The sequence below is a fragment of the Puntigrus tetrazona genome, chromosome 20, assembly GCF_018831695.1.
Source record: "Puntigrus tetrazona isolate hp1 chromosome 20, ASM1883169v1, whole genome shotgun sequence".
In the NCBI taxonomy this organism is placed as follows: Eukaryota; Metazoa; Chordata; class Actinopteri; order Cypriniformes; family Cyprinidae; genus Puntigrus; species Puntigrus tetrazona.
The window spans coordinates 20761297-20769286 of record NC_056718.1 but is presented as its reverse complement, the minus strand read 5'-3'; the positions used below and the strand labels follow the sequence as shown (position 1 = coordinate 20769286).

General features: G+C 37.7%; 1 protein-coding gene across 3 annotated transcripts in view; it reads right to left on the bottom strand.

Moving 5' to 3' along the window:
- LOC122324653 (filamin-A-interacting protein 1) overlaps positions 1 to 7708 on the bottom strand; it is a 26774-nt gene extending 19066 nt beyond the window's left edge. For 2 of the 3 annotated variants that reach the window (XM_043219228.1, XM_043219229.1), the window contains exon 1: positions 7291 to 7708. The gene's annotated coding sequence lies outside the window, so the exon portion shown is untranslated. The remainder of the gene's footprint in view (positions 1 to 7290) is intronic. The other variant, XM_043219227.1, reaches the window with a different exon arrangement.
- Positions 7709 to 7990: the final 282 nt, after the last annotated feature.

Here is a 7990-nt window from a genome sequence, read left to right as displayed (position 1 = left end):
TTTTTAAATCTAAGATTTTCAGTTTTTAACTAATAATAAAAATATTTGTTTGTTTATTTGCATTATATATATATATATATATATATATATATATATATATATATATATATATTTTTTTTTTTTTTTTTTTTTTTTTTTTTTACCACGCTGGTACACACTAGTAAAATCATGCACTATTGAAATATACAGAAATGCAAACAGGTTTTTTTCAAGGTATCAGATACCGCCTTAGTTTCAACCCAGTGCTATAACGTCATCCATAATGGCAGGTGGTAACAGTTGTGTAAATATTTTCTCCCCCATCCTCCGCCACACAGACACACAGACATCTCCAGTTCTGGAGGAAAACATCAGAGTTTGTCTCAGCCATGTGAAGGCTGGAGCACTGTGACTAAATAAGGGCAGAGAAACTCTCGCGCTGACAATTCATCTGGCACAAACTGACACGCTGCGTTTGTGTTGATAATATGATTGCCAAAATTAAGCTCATCATATGGTCATTATTTTAACACATCAGACAAACAACTATCTGTGCCTGCCCTCTCTGAGAGAGAGAAATAGGTCAATTTTAGGATTAACCTTGCTTTATTTTCAGAAAATGTCCAAAACAATCCCTGCAAAGATTATTTAATTTCTCAATGAGATCAACAGCTGAATGCAAAAGACCTGCTGAACATCAGAGGGAGAGAAAACTGAATCTGAATTAGTTGGTTGGACTTTTTTTTTTTTTTTTTAAGTTGAAATGTTTACAAATCTTTAAAACAAGATAGAAATAATGCATCTTAAATATGCAAGATTTTTATACATTAAACAAGTGGAAAAATCTGCCAAGAAAGACAAAATAAGCTCGTTTTAATAAGTTTTAATATTGTGCAATTGTACATTTCAGAGGTTTTTTTTATATATTTAAACTGGAAAGTTAAATTAAAAGTGCAAAATATTGAAAATAACTCTTAATATATAATGCAATGTAATTAAGTTAAATATTCTTCTATATTCTAATTGGAAAATTAGACTTGAATTCTGATTAACTAAGTCCATTTTTATTGCTCTAAAGGCATTCTTGCACAAACATGTATGACAAAGTTGACGCTGAAAGCCTAACAGAATGCAGTTTTGCCAACATCAAGTATTCTCCTCTGTAACATGTTTACCGTACAATCTTCCACATCTCCAGTCTTGTTCTCATCACAACGGCACAAGCTCTGACCATCTGCCATTTCCTCCTGCACCTTCCTGTAGTGTGAGCCGCTAAAAATACCCATATCACAAGCGCACAACAGCTATTTATGCATGAATGCACTTAAAGTCAAAGCCAACATCAAATCTTAACACACATTCCTGATCTGATTGACTCATCCTTTAACTGGCGTCATTCAAGTGGATGTTGAATGATACAAATGTAAATGCGTACCTTGGATGCTATGCAAGTTGCAGATAAAGCATCTGACAAATGCAGAAATGCATTTTGAGCTATGTTTATGTGGTCCAGTGATATTAGGAAACATCTGACTATTGTATGAAGTGCTCAAATTCAGTCAGAGTGCATACGGTCATTCAACAAGCATGTGGGCAATGAGCCGTCCAGCGCTGGCATGATAGGACCATAGCCTTAATCTAATAAATGTGACCTGATGTCACCCTACATGGGATGGAGAGAGAGAGAGAGAGAGAGAGAGAGAGAGAGAGAGAGAGAGAGAGAGAGAGAGAGAGAGAGAGAGAGAGAGAGAGAGAGAGAGAGAGAGAGAGAGAGAGAGAGAGAGAGAGAGAGAGAGAGAGAGAGAGAGAGAGAGAGAGAGAGAGAGAGAGAGAGAGAGAGAGAGAGAGAGAGAGAGAGAGAGAGAGAGAGAGAGAGAGAGAGAGAGAGAGAGAGAGAGAGAGAGAGAGAGAGAGAGAGAGAGAGAGAGAGAGAGAGAGAGAGAGAGAGAGAGAGAGAGAGAGAGAGAGAGAGAGAGAGAGAGAGAGAGAGAGAGAGAGAGAGAGAGAGAGAGAGAGAGAGAGAGGGAGAGAGAGAGAGAGAGAGAGAGAGAGAGAGAGAGAGAGAGAGAGAGAGAGAGAGAGAGAGAAGGAGAGAGAGAGAAGGAGAGAGAAGGAGAGAGAGAGAGAGAGGTTGAAGAGTGCATACAAAAATAGTGATCATAAAGTACTGCCTAGTTTAAAATGGCACATGATGAAAATGTGGAGTTGCGTTTTAGGTGAGAGTTCAAGAGGACTCTTATACTGTACTTCATGACGGTCACACAGTATACTACTGTACTGAAATAGCCTCTTTTCTCATCTTTGTCTCTCTCTAGCCCTGAATGCCATGTAAAAAGTAAAATCAAGTCAGTCGTTATAGCAAAATAAACACAGATAGACAATTATCTATAAAAAACTGAATGTAGCAGCTTCTGTAGAATAAATATAATGCTAAGGGCCTTTGTTAGGTACAACATGGACTTCTGTATATGTTGCAAGGTTTTACAAAATAAAACAAAGCATAAATAAAATGTAATGATATTAATAAAAACATTTGCCCGCCAAACAATATAGTTCCTCGGGAACTGAGCAACACACACCTGCAGAAACAAAGAAGTGTACGTTTGTAGAGTAATTTACAGCTCAACCAATCAGAATCAAGTACCGGAACGATCTGTTTTATAATTATATTTAATATATTATAATGATAGGACAAACAAATGGATGGTTGAAATGACAGATAGATACAATGGATGGATGGATGGATGGATGGATGGATGGATGGATGGATGGATGGATGGATGGATGGATGGATGGATGATGGATGGATAGATAGATAGATAGATAGATAGATAGATAGATAGATAGATAGATAGATAGATAGATAGATAGATAGATAGATAGAAAAAGGAGCCTGGAGGAAACAGAATGATAGATGGAATAATAGATAAACGGATGAGACAATAAAACAATGGATGGATGGACTGATGGATAGGTGGAAAGAACAATAGACGGATGAATGGATGGATAGATGTAACAATGGAACAACAGGAAAATACATGGATGATGGAACAAATAAAAGAATAATAGACAAAAAAGATACAATGAATGGATGAATGGCTGGGACAATAAATGGATACAATGATAGAATGGATAGATGTAGATCAAATGACAGAATGAAAGAGAGAACAATAGATGCAATGATGGATAGCACAAATGAATAAAACAATAGAATGCTAAATCTGAATGAATGGATGGATGATGAATGAATTTAGATGAAATAATGGAAAGAATATATGATGGACAAAATGGTGATTAAAGGAATGTTAAAACAATGGATGGATGGATGGATGGATGGATGGAATGACACATTGAGGGAAGGATAGATGGATGGAAAGATGGATAAAACAATAGAACAGGTAGATAGAATCATGAACTTGGAAACGATGGAATTATTTGTATATTTTGCAGTCCAGTTTAGTGAATATCTTGAACTGTCCATGAGGAGTTTAGAGTATGAAATGTTGGTCTCGGGATAGGGATTTGGAAATAAACAATAGCACAAGTAAAGTCAACATCATCATAATAAAAACAGAAAATGCAGACATTTTCAGACGGCGCTGAAAACGACCCACGGTCAGCAAAGACTGCGGCAGTGATGCAATATGACGTGCCATTTCTCAGGAATAGCTCTGCTATCTGGAGCATTCTTTCCATTGCACAAACGGCTCGTTCAAAATCACCTCCTTCACAAAGACATCTGCTGACACAGAATGAGAAACACTTGATGCGTAATGACTTCAGTGTTAGCTTCATACACGCTTTGGGAGTCGTTTATATCACAGTGATCTCCTTTGTCCTGCTCAGCTGTGATTGATGAGCAAACGTTACTGATAAGCATGTTTTCATATGGCCGCATGGTTCTGCTCCGATCGCCGGTCACAGTGGACGAATGACCAGATGAACAGATGCCTTTCTGATGGAAGGAAAGATGATGTCATTTCCCCCCGCACAGTAAAACCGAGGACAAAAAAGCTAAAGTGGTTCAACTCTTGTATCACACTATATCTAATGATGCTTTACACACCCTCAGGCCGTCCAAGATATAGATAAGTTTGTTTTTTCATAGGAGCGGATTAAGAAATTTTGCATTCCATTTCATACTCACTAACAGATCTTCTGCAGTGAATGGGTGCCGTCAGAATGAGAGTTCTGAGCTGATAAAAAAAAAAAAAAAACATCACAAACTTCTGGCCTAAGTACATAATTCTTTCCTTTAAAAAATAAATAAATAAAAATCTCATTGATGCATTTGCTTGCAGATTTTTACTTTACAAGACGTTAAGCGATGGACTTTCAGCTGTTTGGACTCTCATTCTGACGGCACCCATTCAATGCAAAGCATCCATTGGTGAGCAGGTGACGGTATGCCACATATCCCCAAATATGTTTTAATGAAGAAACAAACTACTCTACAGCTTGGACGGCCCTAGCGTGAGTATATTTTCTGCAAATGTTCGTTTTTTGGTGAACTGTTTCTTTAAGTGTAGTCAAATCGCTTTGGATTAAAGAATAAACTAAACATAAAATGAGCAATTAGTACTATGTCGCAACTAATCCATCAGAAAAAACCTATCCATGGTTTCTGCTTTGGAAGAGATTTGCAGAAAAAGCACAAAGCCACGAGCGACCCCAGATCTCTCAGCGTCTGCCGTAATGCTTTTGGCTCGCCGCCACATTTTTCTTTTTTTTTTTCTTTTTTTAACAATAGGTGTGGGCTGCAGCAGAGAGATGATCTCACCACAGAGCCTGCTTTGGCTGTAATGATATAATGTTAATTCTGCGTCCCACGACTGTGTCATTTTTAGAGACACACACCCTTCCTGAAGGAGTGAAGACTGACGCTATACAGCCTTGAGTACTAGCAGGTGAAGAGTTTAACATTTTATACATGCCCTATGCCTCATCTGCAACAAGTCCTTTAAAAACTAACATACTTCCCTATTTTCTTGATGACTTGCAAGCTTTTTCTTACATGTGATTAAGAACTCAAATCCTGAGGACGTAAAATATGACTACTATATCACTATATCACCAACCTTACTAAAAGAGTACCATGGAAGTACCACGGTAAAGTGATGATAATCAAAGGATTACAGTACCGTTCAGATGTTTTACTGTAAGGATTTAAATGCAAACGTAAAAAGTTTAAAAGAAGTCTTGCTCACCAATGCTACATTTATTCAATCAAAAATACAGTAAAAACAGCAATATTGTAAAATACTTTGATTATTTAAAATAACCATTTTCTATTTGAATATATTCTAAAATGCTAATTATTCCTGTAAAACAAAAGATACATTTACATTATTATCAATGTCAAAAATAGCTGTGCTGCTTCATAATTTTATGGAAACCAAAATACACTTGTTTTTTTAATGAAAGTTTTTTTAAAAATAAAAAGAACAGCATTTATTTTTGAAACATTGTCATTATTGTCACTTTTGATCCATTTGATGAATGCTTGATTTTTTTTAATTCTTTTAAAAAAATTTAAGAAACTGCAAAGAATACCATGGTACAGTGCAAGCCATATATTCAGTACAAGCCATATATTTTAATACCATTTATTCTGATATATACTTTGGTACTATGACAACCATATTCATAATGCAAATTATTACATGCATTGTTTATGCCATGGTCGTATACACATACGTACATGTTCAAAACTATGGTACAGTAGCCAGTTATATCATATTCAAATACCATGGTACTATGAAACTGCATGTTACTTTGAAATAGTACTGAATGATTCATATCTGATGTATTTGCAAAGTTCCTTAACAAATCCCTAAGCATGTACTTTTTCGCAAGCGCCTGTTTTACTAAAATCAATCAACATCGACGTTAGTCGACATTTAGAACCGACACTTTTCGTTTAAAATAAACGAAACACATTTCAATGAACTAAACCTTCTAAACAAGCGGTCTGTGTTTTGTCGCCATGACGACAACGCGGCCCGAAGGTACGAGCACGAGCTTGTTGTTGTCTCTCACATGGCAGTGCAGAACTGGAGCGCTGATGTCATGCACCGCGTCTTATCTCCGAGCGTCAGGTCATTAGTTCATACGCTAACTGCGGCCGGTGATCCAACACTGGCCTGCTCAGTTCTACGGGCATGAAAGTAATCAGAGACGTTTGTTTTCACAAACCGCTGCACGCCGTGTCCATGGCATTGCGTGGTTCCTCCACATTATGACAGCTCATTATTTGCAAAATGCATTGTGAGTCTAAACACAGGCATCTCTTCTCTTTCTGCTCACCCACATGTGGACGTCCTCCACAAACCTGAAATGTTTAGACAGACCCTAAAGTCCAGAGAGAATATCGAGTCACACAGGCTGATTTAAGACATCATCTCTGTCACCGACGACTTCAAAGTGCCGAAGCGCTGGCAGCCGGCTCATGTGGGCCAGCGTCAGAGAAACTCCTTCGGTAGGAAATGGAATCGCTAAGCGCAATCTGATGAAGCTCTTCCTAAAAGCTGCCCTTACTCACAATGAAGTCAGAGACAAGCAAATTTCTCAGTTGCATGGTCACCACGCACATAGACACAAATAAAACGAGATTGTGATACTTGCGAGTGGGCGTTTACAAAGTGGTTTGTTAATTGCTTTATCTATTTGCTACCAAGTTTAAAAAGTATTTGTATGATTTGAGCCCCTCCTTCGATGTAAATCTGAAGGATTTTTTTGGAAAAAACAAGGCATGTAGTCGCACTATGGCCCGGTTCATAGACAGGGCTTAGCCTGAACCGGGATTACGACCTTTAAGTCATTTTTTATAAAAAAGCATTACTGGTGTGCACTGACCTGTTTTAACATCAGTCAGTGCAAGTTTCTTTCAAACTCTGAAACTGCTCAGATTTACATTTGGTCTAGGACTAGGCTTGAGACCCGTCTGTGAAGTACGCACAAAAAGAGCCTTTTGATAATAAGCTTCTCAGCCAAATTTGAACAGTAAAAAACTAATCATAACACAAAATGATGAATAATAAAGTAAAAATGTACAAAGATACATGAAATGGATAAAAAAAACAAATGTTGACCAACAAACAAACACACACACACCCACCCATATTTAAATATCACGTGCAAATATATTTATATATTCATACATACATACACACACAAAACATACACAAACAAAAAACAATATACTAGAAATAAGTTCACAAATGCCATTTCAGTTACTCTGTTAACACTGTAAAAAACGTTCCTATATTGATGATAAATACCCATAATGTTTTTTTTTATTATACAACATACCTTTTTTATATGGTCCCAAGTTACAGGTATCCGTTCACAGATGACTTTGATATAAAGTCAGCGAAGACTTCAAAAATGTGTCACATGAAACGTCCACTTTAATGTCCATCTGTTCCTGGAATAAACCATCACAAAGACGCTCCTTTTTGTTGTCCGTTCTTTAGGTTGTCTTCTGTTCCTACAGAGACTGTCCGAGCACTGGCAGTCTGTGAGAACTGTATTGTCCTCCGTCCAAGTCTGTAGCGAGCAGAATGACTGAGAAAAGAGAGAGAGAGAAAGAATGACCAATAAGAAGGGAGGTAGAGATCTGGTTGATGTGTGTCCTGGATGAGGGAAAGACGGTACGCGGAGACAGTTTAGAGCGTCTGGAGAGACCCCTCGCTCCTTTATGTCCTGACCTGTGAAGCGCTGGGTTGACTAAGAGCTAATTTTAACTCATGCGCTCAGTCTCTCGTAGCGTTTTGCAGTTGAGGGGGTTGAAACAGACGTCTGTGAACCCTGCTGACAGCTGGACCACGGTATTCCGCCAAATGAGGAAAAGACTGTCATAGCTACCCAAGCAGTTGCTGGGATAGAAATGAACTTTCGGTGTCAGGTAGATCAAACTTTGACAGCTGAGAGAAAACAGTGTAGGAAGGAAAACTAATATTTGAGATTATATCAGAATGAATCTGTCAAGAATATATCCAGGTAACATTCA